Source organism: Myodes glareolus, chromosome 15, assembly GCF_982192425.1.
Source record: "Myodes glareolus chromosome 15, mMyoGla1.1, whole genome shotgun sequence".
Taxonomy (NCBI): Eukaryota; Metazoa; Chordata; class Mammalia; order Rodentia; family Cricetidae; genus Myodes; species Myodes glareolus.
The window spans coordinates 25,002,952-25,022,487 of NC_142040.1; the positions used below are offsets into that span (position 1 = coordinate 25,002,952).

At 43.4% G+C, this 19,536-nt stretch overlaps 1 long non-coding RNA gene across 1 annotated transcript; it reads right to left on the reverse strand.

The window, feature by feature from the left end:
• Positions 1-263: 263 nt before the first annotated feature.
• On the reverse strand, positions 264-4,960 carry LOC125405138 (uncharacterized). The gene is made up of 4 exons (XR_007233481.3): positions 4,722-4,960; positions 4,542-4,620; positions 3,840-3,984; positions 264-2,916 (listed from the first exon to the last, which is right to left on the reverse strand). It is a non-coding gene; the product is annotated as an uncharacterized LOC125405138 (long non-coding RNA).
• Positions 4,961-19,536: the final 14,576 nt, after the last annotated feature.

Genomic DNA, 19,536 nt, shown 5'->3' on the forward strand with positions numbered 1-19,536 from the left:
AGCCCGAGAAATAACAACACACGAATTGTATTCATTTAAACACTGCCTGGCCCGTTATCTCTACAGAGTTAGTTACTGGCTAACTCTCACATCTTAATTAACCCATTTCTAATAATCTGTATATCACCACGAGGTCTTGGCTTACCGGGAAAGATTCAGCATGTCTGACCTGGTGGCTGGCTGCATGCCATCTGCCTCATTGCCCTCCTCCCAGCATTCTGCTCTGTCTACTCTGCCTATCTAAGCTGCTGTCCTATCAAAAGTCAAGGCAGTTTCTTTATTAACCAATGAAAGTAACACATAGACAGTTAGCCCTCCTCCATCATTTCCCCTTTTTCTGCTTAAACAAAAAAGAAAGACTTTCATTTTAACATAGTAAAATTGCATATAACAAAACAGTTATCAAGAAAGAATTATAGTTAAAATATCTATATCTATTTTATCTTTTATCATAACTAAGGAAAACTATAACTATAACTAATCATTCTTCAACTCCATCAAAGACTCCAGAAGGATATAATATTACCTAAGTAAACAAGAAATAAGCAACTTTCAAACTCTAGAAATGACAGAGACATCTCGCTGCCTGTACAGTCACCCAAAGTTTTTTTGTACCGTTGGGGCATCCATCTTCAGCCTACAGGCCCATAGTATCCAGCAGACTTTTCCATGAAGCAGGAAATTTCAAAGGCAGTTCAGTCACTATCTGCTGTGCCCTGCAGAATGTCTCGCAGACTCTTTTATGAATCAGGAACCCTGAAAGACCATCTCACCTTTAGACAAGTTCAGTAGTCCTCTCTCTGTGGGTTCTTTGTATCCAGTCTATGCATCAGTCCAGGCAAGAGCAGTTTCTTGCCCAAATGGCTATCAAACTCCATAAGGAGCCTCTTCGATGCCCATCTTCCTCTTGAAGTAGATTGGTGCTGCCAGGAGCAAACATGTCACATTGCCATGAAAAGCCCTAAGTTATTAAAACATTAAATGCCATATTCTGAAGTCTTTGAAAGATATGAGGAATGTCTATCTAACTGAAATATATCTCTATATATCTAGAAAATCTAATTAACATGACTACAAGATTGACTATTATCGATAATTATCCATTAACAACCTATATTTCTTATTATACATTACATTTTTAAATGAACTACATAATCACAATACCTTAATCAAGATCAGAAATACATATACATATAACAAAATTGACCTTAAATTCCATACCAATGCAAATTATTCATATCTATATCATATCCCCCTTTAAATGTAAAAGAACATTTATAAACAATAGTTGGGAATATGGGCGCAGTTATTTCTCTCCAAACTTTTTTCTGCTGAATAGGGGTGCTGTTAATCAGGTCTTTTATGATAACCTGTGTGCTAGGTTCATCTCAGTTGGCAGTTGAATGAAGTAATTTCTTGAGGGTGTTCACAGCAACCTTTCAGGAGGACGTGGTCTATCATACCATATTGGGATAGAAACAATCCATAGGGTCTCATCATCTGTGAAAACAAAAGAAGACCCTCTCCAAAGCATCATATCCTTAGACCCAAATTTGAAAGTCATTATACCTTTATGATATCCATTCTGGTTTAGCTTGGCAGCCCATATAATGAAATGTCTCTCTGTACTTAGCTCCTTCATAGTCAAAAATTTTAAAGAAAACATAATGTACAGAATTCAGACTCTCTGTGAATTTTCCATTTTTACGTGGTTTATTTTTATTTATTTTTTTAATCTATAAGTATCTGTACTCTGTCTCTTTAAAGACTTTATCCTTTTTTTTAAGGCATTAACTTTATTTTTTATATTCTTTTTCTTTTCTCTCCCAAGCCTATGTATAGTCATCTAACATTGTGACCCGTTTATAGGTCTTGTATGTCTGAATCTGTCCTATTGTGAATCTGTAATATTTTTAGTATCCAGGAGCATTTCTTAATATGCTAAGCAGTTCTTAAAAACTTAAGTTGCACCATGTAGAGGTAATACAGTACCGCCTATTTCCAGTCTAAACCTTAACTGCGCTTTTACTATGATAATTACGATCGTTCCTGCCTGAGGTCAGCACAGTTTAGCCTGGCAGAGCAGAGCCAGAGCTGCTCCAGCCTCAGAGCCGAGCACAGTTCCAGGCACACAGCAGGTCCACATTGGAGCCGCGCTCAATCGTTTAATCCCGAGACTGAGTGTGCAACACAGAAACTCTTTTCATCCAAGTAACAGCCAAATCTGATGCGTAGAGCAATGCACAGCTTGCAAACATCTTTCTGTATGGCGGCAGAAATCCTCCATGCTCTCCTGTCTGCCTAAGCCTGTTCCCACAGTCTGTCCAGGTGGGGAGAGCAGGCATGGTCTCAGAGTATTTTCCTCCTGATCCCGAGCCGGAGTGGGAACACAAACATCTGGGCCCAGAAATGCTCCACAGCTGGAGTTTGCACTGGCGGCAGGACCCAGGAAGCCGCGGTTTAAAATGGCACAGCTTTTTTTCTGCCGCTAATGCTGAAACAGGAAATCTCTCTACAGCGCGCCCTAGCAAACAGCAAAATCTGTGTTAAACTCTCTTTCCCTTATTTTTAAGCTCTCTCAGGTTTTTAAGTGGATTTAGTTACCATGTTGGGCACCATTCTACAGAAGGAGCGGCGGGCCGCCCGCCTCCCAGCTAGCTTTACCCCTGAAATAATTACACGGAAACTGTATTCTTCTAAACATTGTTTGGCCCATTATCTGTAGCCTCTTATTAGCTAACTCTTATATATTGATCTAATCCATTTTTAATAGTCTGTGTAGCACCACGAGGTAGTGGCTTACCAGGAGGATTCTAACCTGCATCTGTCTCGGAGAGGAGAGTCATGGCGACTGCCTCATTGCCTTCTTCCTCCCAGCATTCTGTTCTGTCTACTCCACCTATCCAAGCTGCTGTCCTATCAAAAGCCAAGGCAGTTTCTTTATTAACCAATGAAAGTAACACATAGACAGTTAACCCTCCTCCATCACCTCCTTCCCTCCCTCCCTCCCTTCCTTCCTTCCATTATTCTTCCAGTGTCTAGTGTTCTAGTTATAATGGAGACTGTGCTTGTATTGTGTGTCTCTAGGGGTTCTAAAGTCTCACTCACCATCATTCTTTCTGTCTTCCTTACTTCCTTAGCTTTTCCTCCTTTTTCTATCTGGTGCCATTTTTGGACCTGGGCATAATGACCTCTATCTTGGACTCATTCCTAGAGGATCTACTCTTGAATTCTTTGTTTTCCCCAGGGTTTTAATATTCCACAGACCATAATGTGATCATGTAGATTAAGCTTCCACATGTTTCAAGAAACCAAGACTACAGAATTCGCTGCCTCAAACACCTTGAGCCTATTTCCAGAGCCTGCCTGTGGTTCTGGCTTCTTCTGTGTCCTTTACAGAACTAAACAGTAGAAGGGGGGGCTGCTTACAAGGGTTGTAGCTTATCCATGGGGTGGCTTATCCATGCGTGATTGGAGCCCCTCATGGTGGGGAACAAGTTAGCGAGAAGCAAGGAGTAGTCCGTGGACTGGTAGACTGGAATAAGTGGCCTCTCCTCTTGCCTCTCAGCACTATGGAACTCTTAAGAATTCTGAATTTGCCAACCTTGGCTTTCCAATTTGCTAAACAAATTTGCTCGTCAAGGTACGAGGATGCTATGCAATTTACTTTGGAGCCTTCCCCTTGAGATCCATTTGATTGTAAACTTCACCGTCTAAGTGTCCCCATTTGACCTTTTGTTCCGAGCACCCCAAACGGTGGGGTGAATGTGTCCAGGCCCACTCTTCCCTCTCTCGGTCTTTTCTACTTCTCAACCCCCCTCCCCCTTTTTAAAGCTCACCTTATTTGGTCCTTTGAAGCACATGGAGACCTGGTGAGGTCTGGCCCAACCTTCAGTGCTGGGAATCCTCCTGTTTCCCTCTCTATTCCTGTCTTTCCCAGACAGTTCTCATTTGTCAGTTTGGGAATCCCATACCTAATGATGACTTTTTGGAGGATACATATTAGAAACTTCCATAATGTACTGATAAAATTAATAAATGAATAGATGAGAACAATCTGTATATCACTCAAACAGGTCCAAGTATTCTTTTTTCTTGAATATTAACTCTGTCTATCTTGCAGGCTACCTCCACTTTCCCTTTCCTTCCCCTCCCATCCCCTTCCTACCCCTCTTTTCCCCCTCCTTTTTTCTCCTCCTCCTGTTCTTTTCTCTCTCTCTCTCTCTCTCCCCCTCTCTCTTTCTCTTTTTCTTTCTTTCTTTCTTTCTTTCTTTCTTTCTTTCTTTCCTTCCTTCCTTCCTTCCTTCTTTCTTTCTTTCTTTCTTTCTTTCTTTCTTTCTTTTTTTTGAGACAGGGTCTCACTAGCTCTTATTACGTAGCCCTGACTGTCCTGAAACTCACTATATAGACCAGGCTGGCCTTGAACTCACAGAGATCTGCCTGCCTCTGCCTCCCAACAGCTGGGATTAAAGGTGTATGTCACTATGCCTGGAGGTAGATGGCAGGTAACAAACAGAGAGAGGCATTCCTGGTTAACGTACCTTGAATTCTCCTAAGATCTGTCATTGAAATGGCCTTCTTCATCCCTAGTACCAGTAGTTCTCAAATTTTTGCGTGCACCTGATTTCAAAACAAGGAGGATTTTAGAAGCCTTTGCTTCCTCCACCCTCAGAGTTTCTGAATCAGTAGACAGGAATGGGGTGAGGTCCAAGAATTCATACTTGCAACCATTTCCCAGGTAATGCTGCGGCAACTGGTCCGGGCCATACCCTGAGAACCACGGCTACTGGATTTTCCCGTGTAGGTCTCCGTTGTTAACACCAAAGCTCTTTCAACTTGTGGTCCTCAAGCAGACACTGCCTGGTTCCAGAGCCCTGCTTAGAGACAAGAAAAGTGCCTAGGGCCGCAGTGCCTGCTTCCTTGGCCAGGCAGTCTGCTTAGTTCCCAAAGGCTGGGGCATTCTCCCACAGAGGCAACTTGAGCCTCAGCTTGGCAGAATATGAAACAGCCTTGGCCTGTGCTCTGCTCTGCAAGTTCCTCTTTAATTGCAGAATCTGGGTGGCCTTCACACAGTTGTTTGCATTGCAAGGGAAAAGAGATAAGTTCAGTAACCTTGGAAGACCAGTCTCTTTTTCCCCCAGTCTCCTAAGAAGGGGTGACCAGAGGAAGAAACAGTGTGTGGGGGAAACCAGACAGGGGCTCCAGAGGGTAATCCACAGAGGCCCAACCAGGAGGGTGACTTTTCTAAAGAATGGATGTCTTCTCAGCTGCCTAAAAATCATTTCCTGCTGCCTGAGGGTTCATTAGCTGGAATTCTCTAGATGACAAGGGTCTAAATCTCCTTAACTGGACTCTAGGCCATGATTCTTCCTCCCAGGATATAATCACTCAGAAAGACAATCTTGGCTCTAGCTATTGGATTACAACAGGCAGTCAAAAAAAAAGGGGGGGTGGGGGAGGGCTCTTAAACTGAACCTCTTGAGTATTTGTATCTGATAGGGACAAGGAATTCTCTGTCAACAACTTACCACACCAACATCAGGGCACTGACACAAACATGGTGAGCTCAGACAACAGCTGGGTGCCCAAGAGCCTGTCTTTCTTTGTCTCATTTTCTCTTGGGCAAAACTACAAGCCAGTCGTTGCTTTCTGTTTGCAGCCACACCTTTTCCAAATGACCCGGGCTGTGGGTTGCTGTGAGTCCATCCTGGATCTGTCATTCTGGGAGAGCCCGAGACAGTCTCAGTTTCATAACAGTAATGGCAATAATAGGCGCTAGTTGAGAAGTGCAAGCTCTCCAGCGGGACCCGTGCCAAGCATTTCTCACCCATGACCTCATATCATGGGGAAGGATCCTCACAACAGTCCTAGGCAATGGGGTTTATTACCCCAAGTCTACAGATGGTGGAACTGAGGCTCAGGGGTTGGAGAACTTGTCCAAAATCCCATAGCCAGCAAGATGTAGAACCTTGATGAAAACTCAGCTTGTGTCAACAATCTTGCTCCTATGGTTTGGTACTTAGCAGATGTTTGTTATTTTAAGTCAACCACTGTGTCTATGCATGCATACAGAAGAATTTCAAAGGCAGGTTCTAACCGCATACATTATGTAAAAACATAAAACTTACTTAACCAAACACTCCATCTGCAGGTAAGCCAGTTAACTCACTTGTTAGAATATAGTCAATATTCAGTCAATACTCAACACTTGCATTACAGGAGATGGCATTAGAGGAAAGGGAGACAATGGATAACCAATACAGTCGTGATTCTCGTGAGACTTCCCTGTCTGGTGCATGGAAGGTCTGTATAAAACACGCATGGCAACCTGTCTGAGACTTACAGTAGTGTGGAGTCCAAAGCTCTTTTTCTAGGAGTGCTTGGGGCCTCGCTATTTCTTCAGACAATCTCCCATACATGCTAGTTTACACAGCTCACTTCTTGATGTAAGGGCCCATGTTCCTGGCATCAGCTTGCTGGCCTCACATTGGGAGTGTGTGTGCCTGAGTGTGACCAGGCAGGGGGAGGTGAGAAAGATGGGATGCGAAGGCTCGGAAATGAAAAACGTGCCTGCCAAAAACACTTCCCTCCTGCAATGGCCAAAAGGAGTGTGTGAGGTGCGGGTGGGACGGGACCCTATACTCAAAGGTGAGCATTGGGAGGGGTGAGCTAACTCCAGCGCCAAGTTCGAGAGATCAGGATCAGTGTTAGGAATATTCTAATACTCTAATACCCCAGAGCTTTATTCCTTGCCATTTTTTTTTTAATCTTTCTTAAGTGTGTAGCTTTATCAGGCAACAGCTTTGGGTGTAGTGATTCTGCAAGCTTACCTCTATCTTCCCTCTGCTAAAACTCTCTAGGGATAAGTCCATTTTAAACAGAGGTTCTGGAAGATATGTGCTGTAATAATAATAAAAAACATTATTTATTATTTCTGCTGTAGAATATCTATATTTGAAACCCAGATCTGTCTCTTACTAGCTCAATGAGATTTTCATTCGCGATAGTGGGCTGAGGTTCCATAGGGACCCCACTCTAACCTTTTTGATATCAAAACACTCTAAGGGCTTAGTAGCTCAGTGGAACTTGCCCAATGGGCACCTAGGCTATGTGACTAGGAGACCCTGGGCTCAACCTCAGCACTGTAAGTTAGTGCCAGCAGTAACTGCTTTTCAAAAACAGTTCTGAAACCCTTATTCATTCGAGGAAATAAGGGTAACCATCAAGGAGCATAAAAGAGTTAAAGAAGGAACCATTATGGGAAAGGAGAACAGAAGTTACCTGGACCGTGGTGACACCTAGAGCAGACAACACGTGGCTTGAAAGATAGTGTGCAAATCTGTTCTTGTGACTCAGGAGTAACCAGAACTAGTTTCTTATGGGGAACAAAAACCCAAAAAAACAAAACAAACAAGCAAACAAAAAAAAAACCCAAAACAAACAAGCAAACAGGAAAACAAAACCGCCCAAAACACGAGAACCAAAAAGGTTCTTGCATACTTGGATAAGAAAATATCCAGTCCCACCCCTAGGACCAGTTTGGAGCTCCCTACTCTGGATCACAGTAGAAAGGAATTAACTGAATGTCAAATACTACATTAGTGTCATATCATGGGCCAGGAGGTCTGAATTCTTGGTATTGAGTAAAATGTAGAAATCTTGTAGCATAGTAAGCAAGAGGCAAACAAAATCATATCTTGTTGGCAAGTTCAATCAGTCCCTGTGGTCACTGCTAATAATCTCATTAAGATCACCAACCCTGAGAGAGCATCGCCGTGCAGTCTTGAACCTACAGCTTCAAGGTGTGTAAGATATTCCAGAGGCCTTGAGGTCTGCTGGGATGCACAGCTCCTGCTTGTTCTCATGCCCAGCTCTGGAGGGCTCAGATCTCCATTCTCTTTCCTCCTCTACTTCCCAATCCTCTTTTCCGGGATTTACATGTTCAACGCTGAGTTTCCAGAGAATGTTGCTGTTTGGAGGGAAGCCCGGCTTTCTCAGGTGGGAGTCGTCTGAGGCACAGTACCACAGACAAACAAACCTGTTGAGGTTGTGCAGCCCGATAGCATCTATTCCATAATCTTGCTGGTTTGTTTCAAACAATTCTTTTGTTTTGTTTTTTTTTTCCTGCTCTTTAACTCTGTAATCCTCCTCCTTTACAAGAGCTGCACCTCGCTGCCAAAGTCCCACACCTCTTTATCCTCTTTCTTATTGGATGCTTCTATGCACATACCTCCCTTGTATTTCCTCCTAATTAAAAAGAAAAGAAAAAAAAACTCCTCTAATTTCAAGATCAAGGGATTTCCTAGTAAAGTGTAGTTTTTATAAGGACAACTCTTCACATGTAAGGTTATTAAAAAACAACAACAAACCTCCAGACTGAGACAATTCCTTTTCTTTCCCATCTTAAATGCAATCCTGTCCCTTGGTAGCTAGTTCCTTTTTAGAACTGTTTGCTGATAGAATTGTTCCAATGTGTCTCCAGGAGGATTTTCTTATTAATAGCCTGCGATGGTTGGTTTAAATGCCATAGGAATTTGGTACCTATGAAAGCAATTTAAGTTGTGTGCACGTGTTTGCGTACCCACTTGCTTGGGTCAGTTTTTAATCAGGCTTCCTCTTGCAGTAAAGGAATGAGGCCAGGCTTCAGGGACTCTTGTAGGATTTCTTGCTCCAGATATATATGAAATAACTGACGACCCCCCTAAGGTAATGAGAAAAGACAGCACACGCTTCAAAGGCAGTAGCGTGCCCCACCTTCTTGTTTGGGGAAGAGAGAACTTTGATCTTCTCCACAGCCTTACTCACTGTTTACTTCTCCGGAGTTTCTGTGTCTGTCTCTTTCTCCCTGCCATCAGCAGAACTTAGACCAACTAGACACTCCCCAAGGTAGAAGGTGACTGTGGCCTCTACAGGCCTGGGACCAGGGTGAGTTCAAAACAAAATACCAGTGTGGCCAGAGATGTTTTAGCGAGGGAGCTCTCAAGAATGCTCACATGAGTTTATTGTGAGGATGCGAAAGGATCCCACAGAAACAACCGTAAGAAAGGCAGCAACGCCTCATGGGAAGAATGCACTTCCGGGTAGTATCCACATGGGTTCACTTTACCTCTACCTGCAGGTTTTTTTCACGTGCTTGCAGGTAGTTTTCAACACCTTCACCTCTGCACAGCTAGACCCTTCCCTAAGTCTGCATGACTCTGTTTCCTTTCCTCTGAGCTACCAACCCAATGACTGAGTCCCAGTCTCTTGCTCCATGGAGGGTGAATCTGATTGATTTTGCCTGGATAAACTATTTACCCTTCATCTAATATTGTGCTTTGAGTTGGAGAACAAGGAGAAGTTTCTAGAAAGTCTTTGTAAAGAGGTTTTGGTAGGGAGACATTTTTGAGTATATGAAGAAAGACACAGAGTCAACATATATAATCCAGACCAGTGTGAATATGAATCAAATTTGCTACCATTCCAACCCACCCAGGACACCTTCATCAAGTCAATTGCTCCAGACCACTTTTTAGGTATTTGCACTGAATGCTGAAAAGACCAAGGAGGACCAAGTCCTTGGGAGGGCTTGATAAAAACCATCCTTAAGGAATCGCCACACCCAGGGCCTTGATCACCAAAGAAAGCAGTTTACGCTTACACCTGACTCACAGGTCCTCCAGTGATAAACGATCTGAGTGACAATTTCTCATTCGGTTTAGCTTTAAGAAAGTCATTTGTGTTTCTGAGCACACCAACGTCCTACAGCGAGTTTCTTGAGATCTAGTGACTGCTGGCTGACCGAGTCCTGGTGACTCACAAATCGAACTGCAGATCTTTGGACTTCCTCAGTGGAAGAAGAGCAGGAGGGCAGTGTCTATGGTATTTCCAAATACTTTCCTGGACTCCGTCTTGCTTTGTGACGTCTTCCAAGTGCCTGACTCACTGCGTGTATCATGCTAATTTGTCCACTAAGTAACTAAATGCAGAGTGTGAGGTAATAACAGTATCGGTGGAAACAGCAGTAACAACAGCAATCATAACCGGTGCAGCGGCCCGGATCAGAATTCCCCAACACTTTTTTTGTCTATTACACTACTTAGTCCTCACTGCAAAACTATGAATGAAGGTACCGCCTCTATCACACAAAGACTTAGATGACTTACGGATCTTTATTGCTTTCATCCCGATGAGTCTTCACAATGCCCAAGAGATAATCAAGTCGAGACAATTTTGGGTCCTCTACATGTGAAATACCTTGCTTTTATTTGTGCTGTGGCATCTTTTCAGGGTGCCTCAGCGCTTGTCTCAGACTCTCATTATTTCTAAATTGGCAGTTTTCTAACCCTACCCTAAGTAAAATGCAGACTTTCAAGCCGGAACTTGTGCTACATTCCCTGCCAACTAATTCAAAGTATAATGTTTATTATAGTTTATTATAAAGTATGCATAAGGTTTATTCTGTTCAACTACAAGCAAGATCAGTAAACCATTAAACCAGAAGAGGAATCTGTAGCTAGTTAGACCTGAAGTCCAATGTGTGAGTCCCAACAGGTTACATAGAAATAGTAACAGAAAGGCCATTTTCCCCTTTCCACAAATGTAAAACAGACAGACCTGTAAGTCCAGCATTCCAGAATGTTGAAGTCATTCTTTCACTGATTTAAATAAGGAGGAAAAGAAATTTCACACTACTAATAAAAATATTATTTATGACTGCCCAGTCATAAAGGCTGTGTTGTTGATCACGGAGTTCTAGTAAACATTTTCTATCCTATTGGTATTTGCAGTTGGTGGTCTGTTTTAGTGTGTGTTCCCAGTGTGAGGCTGTGTTAGAAAAGGGAGAGCTTTTGTTGAAGCTTGCGCTCGCCTCTCTAGCTTGAAGAGTCTATTCTTCATATTAAATCTCTCCCAGGTGGCTCAGACAGTGTGATCTACTGGCCATAAGAGTGACCTGGGTACTTAAAGAGTTTTGAGATTCTAGTGGTGTCACTAGAGAATTGAGACAGAAACTCAACTTCTTGTCTTTTGTCTTCTGTGGTTTAAAAATACGACTTGCTTCCTCAAGAATGGATTTGGCCTCTGCTCCCCTCTTTACACAAGCTTCTTGGTCGTCTCATTATGCTCATTGCTGGGGACCATATCTTCCTCGATCTCATCACTAGAAAGGCAATGGGGGGCTTGAGGTTGGGTGGAACTAGATGCAGATCTAGGGACTGTCACTTACCAGTTTGTCGTCTTAGTCAAGGTCACTTCAACCTCTTCCAGTTCCTCCTCTCCCCAAATAGAGACAACAGTTACCTTCCAACCAGGCACGGTAGCACACACCTGCAAACTCAGCACTACAGGGGCTGAGGCAGAAGACTCGGAAGTCTGAGGTCAAATTGGGCTGCAAAGTGAGTTCAAGGCCACTCTAGGATGTATTGTGCAATGCCGGGTCAGAAAAAAAACCCCAGAAACATAGCAAACCAACTGTCTTTTAGTGAAGTGATGACTGAATGAAATGGTGACAAAATAGTGTAAAATGAGCAATTCAATTAATTAAAATAGGTAAGCAAAGCTTTACTCTGTTGTGCTAAGATATCATAAAATAAAAGTCATTTGTTACTATTTTCTGATTGAAGCAAAAATTCCTTTTGTTTCACGGAAATCTATTTAATGAATCATCTCAAGAAATATTACTTCATGCATGATGCAAGTACAGTAAATGGGATGACCCCCTCCCCATTTTCCTCCTGTGTTTTTCAGCTCATTTTTATATAATATTTTATATTATATATAGTACCAATACTTCTCAAGTTGTTCCACAAAGTAGAAACAGAAGGAACATTGCCAAACTCTTTTTATGAGGCTACCTGATAACCAAACCACATAAAGACATTAGTAAGAAAGAGAACTACAGACCAATTTCATTCATGAATATTGATAAAAAAATACTAAATAAAATACTGGCAAATTGAATTCAAGAACACATCAGAACCATTATCCACCATGATCAAGTCAGCTTCATTCCAGAGATGTAGGGATGGTTCAACATACGAAAATCTGTCAGCATAATCCACCATATAAACAAACTGAAAAATAAAAACCACATGATCATCTCATTAGATGCTGAAAAAACTTTCGACAAAATACAACATCCCTTCATGATTAAGGTCTTGGAGAGAGCAGGAATACAAGAACATACCTAAACATAATAAAGACAATATACAGCAAGCCAACAACCAACAGCAAACTAAATGGAGAGAAACTCACAGCAATCTTACTGAAATCAGAAACAAGACAAGGTTGTCCACCTTTTCCATAGCTGTTCAATATAGTTCTTAAGGTCCTAGATAGAGCAATAAGACACCAAAAGGAGATCGGGGGTTACAGATTGGAAAAGAAGAAGTCAAACTCTCACTGTTTGCTGATGATATGATAGTTTACATAAGCGACCCCAAAAATTCTACCAAAGAACTTTTACAACTCATAAACACTTTCAGTAATGTAACAGGATAGAAGATTAACTAAAAAAGAAAAAGAAAAATCAGTAGCTCTCCTGTACACAGATCATAAATGGATTGAGAAAGAAATCAGAGAAACATCACCCTTCACAATAGCCACAAATAACATAAAATATCTCGGAGTAACTCTAACCAAACAAGTGGAAGACTTATATGACAAGAATTTTAAATCTTTGAAGAAAGAAATTAAAGAAAACACCAGAAAGTGGAAAGATTTCCCATGCTCTTGGGTAGATAGAATTAACATAGTAAAAATGGCAATCTTACCAAAAGTAATCTACAGATTCAATACAATATCCATCACAATCCCTGCAAAATTCTTCACAAACCTCGAAAGAACGATACTCAAGGAAAAGCAAAAAACCCAGGATAGCCAAAACAATCCTGTATAATAAAAGAATTTCTGGAGGTATCACAATCCCTGATTTCAAACTCTACTACAGAGCTACAGTACTGAAAACAGCCTGGTATTGGCATAAAAACAGACAGGAGGACCAATGGAACCGAATTGAAGACTAGGATATTAATCCACACACTATCAAACACCTGATTTTTAACAAAGAAGCAAAAGATATCAAATGTAAAAAAGAAAGTATACTTAACAAATGTTGCTGGCATAATTGGATATCAACATGAACATGTAGAAGAATGAAAATAGATCCATATCTATCACCATGCATAAAACTCAAGTCCAAATGGATCAGATATGACACCATAAAGCCAGCCACACTGAACCTCATAGAAGAGAAAGTGGGAAGTACACTTGAATGCATTGGCACAGGAGACCACTTCCTAAATATAACCCCTAGAAAACATCATATTGAGTGAGGTAACCCAGACCCAGAAAGACAATTATCATATGTAGTCACTCATAAGTAGTTTTTAAACATAAAGCACAGAAAACCAGCCTACAAATCGCAATCTCAGAGAACCTAGACAACAATGAGGACTCTAAGAGAGACATACATGGATCTAATCTATATGGGAAGTAGAAAAAGACAAAATTTTCTAGGTAAATTGGAAGCATGGGGACCTTGGGTGGGGGCTGAAGGGGAGGGGAGAGGCAGGGAGGGGAGCAGAGAAAAATGTAGACCTCAATAAAAATCAATTAAAAAAAGATTTGAAGAATACCTATATAACTGAAACAAACAAACAAACAATAAGAAATAGCTTGAGTTGGTGTCTTTCTTAATGCTATAATAACATTGAGAAGATTTTGATTTTTCTTGATTAATTAGTTATAAAAGCAAACACAAATATTAAATGTCTTGGAGAATGTGGAGGTTTGAATGCAACTGACCCCCATATGCTCATAGGGAGTGGCATGATCAGGAGGTATGACTTGTTGGAGTGAGTATGGCCTTGTTGGAGAAAGTGTGTCACTGCGGGGGTGGGCTTAAAGTTTCCTATGCTCAGCATACTGCCCATGTCTCAGTTGACTTCCTGTTGCCTGCAAGATGTAGGACTGCTAGCTACTTCTCCAGCACTGTTTGCCTGCAGGCCACCATGTCCAGCCTTGATGATAATGGACTGAACCTCTGAAACTGTAAGCAAGCCACCCCATTAAATGTTTCCTTAATAGGAGTTGCCATGGTCGTGGTATCTTTTCACAACAGTAGAAACCCTAAGACAGAGACATAGGAAAAATTCAGGGAGACTCCTTGGGTTGAGAAAGGGCACATTAGTTCCCACCCTCACTTTCAAAGGTAAGTGCTCTTACGTTGGCCTGTTGGCAGGACCCTTGGGCCTCCTGCACTGGAAGACTGCTAGTGCTGAGAGCTGGATCTTACAAAATGGTGGGACCACAGTCAGAAAGGAGATGTTCTTCTTTTCACTGTAGTAGCTGCAAGAGTTTATCAGCAGAAGGCTTCCTTCTGGTCATTCCTAAGATGTCTTTAGGATAAATATGATCTTTGGGTGTATTCAATGTCACTTTCTTAATTAATACTGAATGCTCTCAAGTTGCTCTGAAGGAAGGCGACTCTATAAAAACAGAACAGGGTCTGTTTTAGGAGAACCACAGGGATGCCCTATGCTGCATCTCTGGAGTTGCTATTCCTTACTGTAGAAAACGTCAACACTTTGAATGACTCCTTGGGGCTAGAAAGACCTAGAAGACATCTATTTGCTATTCACCACTGTCTTATCAAACCAAACACAGGACATCTTGGTTTCAGGTCAGAGCAGCCCAACAGTACCTTTGTTTAAGCCCCACCACTCTCTCCCCCTCCCTCTCTCTTCCCTTCCCCTCTCTCCTTCTTTCCTTTCCTCTCCCCTCCCTTCCCCCCTCTCTCTTTCCTCCCTCTCTCTCCCACCTTCTCTCTCCCTCTCTGTCTCCCCTCCATTTCTTTCTCTCACTCTCTCCCTTCCTTCCTCCCTACCCCTCATCAAGACATCTGTTTTAAAGGGAAAAATAAGTTCTCCCATAACTAGAAACTTTTTTTTTTTAGGTCATTCAGGTCATGGGGCCTGTTTTGGCTGAGACTAGAGACAGGAGACCAGATGATCTTTGTGGAAAGCAGGCTGTCCTGCTCCTCCTGCCTTTTAAAGTCATTAGCAACAGGCTAATCGATTTGGGCTGTCCCACCGGTGACTCAGTTAGGTTTCACTGTTTACCCTGCTTTTCAGCTCTAGCGCGATCATGTTTGCATAATCTGAAAACCTTCTAAAAGGCTTTGAGACATGTTTCTACACACACACACACACACACACACACACACACACACACACACACACACGAGAGAGAGAGAGAGAGAGAGAGAGAGAGAGAGAGAGAGAGAAAGAGAGAGAGAGGGGGGGGGGGGAGGGGGAGAGGGAGAGATTAAGAAAGGGGTAACCCACGGGTGTTGGAGGTGGATTATTCTGCGTTCTGCAGGCAGACACAGATTTTCCTACTCATGCCAGGCCCTGGGAAAGGGTCCACAGCCTTTAATGTGATGATATCGGCCTTCAGTTCTTAGGCCTCAGGAGTTTCAGACTCCCAGGTTGGCAGACACTGACTGGGAAGAAGTAATGGTGAAAAGCTGAAGGCCAGGTGGGGCAAGCAGGCCTCCTGCTGGACAAGAGCCACAGGAAGAAAGGAGCACTGAGGGTAGGAGCCCCCAGGGCCTGCCTTTGGCATTGCCATTGATTTCTGGACATTTCGAACCAGAAACTTCCTGTCCAGGCCTCAGTGTCTTCATTTCTGTACGTGGGGTTGGTTTAGATCAGCGGCTAGCGAACTCTGATTTGTGGGTCACCCACTGCCTGTAAGTGATTTTATACGTGATCTGATGTTGGGAGTCTGCCATGTGGTCTGTTGAGGCATTGGCTATGGCTATTCTGTAAACTAGGAAGGCGAAAATGATACAGAACCGCCATGCCCCACGGGGCTTAAAGTACTTACTGTCTGGTCCTATACAGAAAAAGTTTGTTCAACCCTGTTCTGAGAGACTTCAGCTGTTCAGGCCTGAATCTCCGCCATCTCTGTGTTGTGAACTGATCTTCAAGCATGATGGTGAAGTGCTTTCTGGAATTGCAGCAACGCGGGGGTTTCTTACTTGCACCCCGAGGGCCACAGAGATGCAACTGACGATGAGAAGAACAGGAAGAACCAACTCCTCTGGGGAAAGGACTCTAAGAGGGTAGCAAGTGATAAAATGAGGACTGGGAGATGTTCAAAGTGACATTAGTGCTCAGCACACACTAGGCTAGGTCAGCAGACTCCCGCCTTCAGAATTCTTCAGAAGCAGAGCCGGTGTCCCAGACGTAATGAAACCGAGTTTGCATAATGGAGAAGCTGCCAGTCAGCAGCGTTAATGGAATGAGGATGGACCGGTTTGGTGGCCGAGGGCATTCCTCCCTCTCCAGGAGACACTGTTGTGCGTGATTCCTACCGTGTACTGACTGCAGAGATGTTCTGAGCAGTCTGAAGATTCGGGGAGAAGGCAGAAAGGCGCGCGTGGGTGAGTGGAGAGACTGAGCCAGAGAGACTGAGCCGCAGCGAGTCTGTACCATGGTCCACGCTTTCCGCCAACAGACACTGTGGGCACAAAGGGGCACAGGGCCTCAGCCTCCTCTGGTAGCTTAGGGTTGCTACTCTAGGGCACAGGTTCCGCATAATAAGAAAAAACTACCCTAAAGAGACACAGAGTAACATTTACAAAAATTGTCTGAGAAATACTTAGGTTAATCATGTCTCCCATCCGCATCTAAATCCTAGCAGCCCCCACAAAGCACTGGTGAGCACATTTCTGCTGAGAGCGCCCTCTGGTCTCTACCTTCTTAGCCTGGCACAGGAACTCCTTCAGGACTGACACTTCCTTTCCCACCTGAGCACCGTTCAATCCTTCCCGGGTGTGCAGAACGGATCCCATCTCTGTAAACCCACCTACCACATCTATCCGGCCTTGTCATGTGATAGCCAACTAGAACCGACTCCAGGCTGAGTTGGCCCCACATCCTGTACCCTTCCAGTCCCACTCCTTTGGAAAGGATTTGCTATTGCTCCGACACTTTTCTATCGGAATGTTTGCCCCGTGGAAATAATAGTTCACAGCAATAAAACCGCAAAGGTCTCATCCCCAAGCCTGCTTCTATGACCAAGTGTGGAACGAACAGGGGCAGTTGATAGCAGAATTCTCTCCTTTTCTTCCGGAACTCACTTAGTTTTTTGGGTGCCTCCCCCGACCCCGGGAAGGTAGGTTTGAGCTCTTCTTTTGAGCAATCACAATGCCAAATATTCCCCACTACACCCCGTGCACGTGGTTACTTCTTGCTTGCTTTCCCAGTTAATTTTTGTTCTGTCCCAAGCAACTGTCACAAGGATTTCGCTGCCAATACTGTAGCCCCGAGGTGAGCATAGATGTGATAAAACTCCAAATGCCAAGCAGCAGGGAGTGAGAGGGAGAGCAGAGGAAAATAGAAGCAAAGGAGTCTACAGAGTCTGTTGTCATCGTGGGGCAGGAAGGTCTCGGGCATTTGGGGGCAGCACAGAATAGCTAGGGTGTGCACACACCCCGTGTGCTCGTGGGGTCCTTAGCACACCTGCCTGCTGCTGGGTGTGCTAAGGTGGGTGTGAGAGGCAGATTGGTCCTTCATAAGGGAAGCACCGATCTGGCAGTTGGAAAATGGTTGGGCAATTCTAAAGTGGGAGGGCCGTGGGTTGCAGGAGGGGCACTGACAACTTCCATCTCTGTGTTTGGTCAGAGAAAGAGTTAAAAGGAACAATTACTAGAATGGTCGGGGCCAGAGGAAGGCAGGGCAGTCAGCTAAGCATCTCCCCACTCCAGGAGCATCGCTTCTGTGTCTCTGTGGGTTGCTTTGGGCTCCTTCACTCTCAGCGTCAGAGGCCCTGCACTCTCAACTGGATGACCAAGAACTCAAAGGCAAGCAGATGTTCTGTGAGAATAAGTTGTGTTGCCTTTTGACGGCCTGTCAGCTGAAAGTGATGATGTCATGCATGTCCAGCTTCAAGAAAAAAAAGAATCACAAGCGACTTCTCCACAGCTAGAGTGTGAAAGTTACCTCTTAGGAGCAAGTGAGACAACAGACACCTTGGCTTTCTCTAGAAAGTGCTGCCTGCCATTTGATGTTTCAGGGACCTTTGGGTCCTCTCTCTCTCTCTCTGACTCTGATGTAGCTGAGGCTGGCCTCCATGGTCTACCAATCCTTCTACCTGAGCCTTCTGCAGGAGAGCATCGCCACACCTAGATAAGATGGTCTATTTTAAAGCTTCCCTTCAATATAAACATACATGACATCTCTGGATGCCTTTGAGTATCCCCAGAGCTCCCGAGCGCTCAGGGACTTTGCTATAATGCTAGCGGCAATCTCGTTTCTCTGCCAAAGTTTTCAGTATTCCTAGCACTCAGGCTCATCTCTGAGCTGCCTTAGAGAATGCACCAGCTTGCTTTCCACCTATGACGTATGTCACCTGATAAGCGACCTCAATCATAGTGCAGCAAATGTCACCAGCAGTAGAGACTGCAAGGGAAAAAAAATTCTGAGAAGTCTGCTAACAGGTAGGTTTAAAATTTCAGCAAAATACTTCAGTCAAAAGTACAATGAGCCAAACGGAAACCTTTATGGTGTTATAAAATATAAATATTGGCATTGCTAATACATGGAGAGTTTTACAATTAGATTATAAGGAACAAAGAGTCCAATAGAAAAATCACGTGTGCCTCATAGTAGAAACACAAATTATTAGAATAAATAAAGGATATTTCCTTTGATACTTTTATTAATTTTAGTCTTTTGAGACAGGGTTTGTCTGTGTAGATTTGGAGCCTGTCTTGGAACTCACTCTGTAGACCATGCCGGCCTCAAATTCACGGAGATCCACCTACCTCTGCCTCTCGAGTGCTGGTGTGCACCACAACCACCCAGCTGATAATATTTTAATAAAAGTAATAATACACCATTTTACATTTGCATATCAAAAACAATGAACCGCCATCTTGCTTTTCCTCATCCAGCTGGTGAGCGCTAAAATGATAAGGCTGGGGTGTGGTTCAGTGGCGCAACGAGTACAGAGCAGGTGCAAGTCTGGAGATTTGGTCCCCAAAGCAGAAAGAAAAAACAAAACATTATAGTTTCCTCAATGTTCGGTGTGTGAGCCTGAGGTCTCTCATTGCAGAAAGGGTAGAAAAGAAAGCACTTTCCTGCAGGGCAGCCCAGCCAGAGGCAGGAGAACATCTGGAGAGAGAAGCTCTAGCAAACCAGCAAGAAAGTGAGGCAGGGACAGGAGTAGCCTCTTTGGACTTATAAGGGTACCTGCATACACGTAGCAGATACTAAACACACACACACACACACACACACACACACACACACAAACATCCCACACTCATATACACATATACACACACGCATGTGCGAGTGCACACATGCACAAAAAATGAAACAAATATTTTTTAAAAAGACAAAATACATAGACAGAAATACTATTCCTATTAGACAAATTTGGCAGAGCAGTGGTGGGGGACAACAGAATACTGTGACTTACTGACACCCATAATCACTACAAATTGAATGAGGGTCATAATATATCATTTTAAAGGTGTCTTTA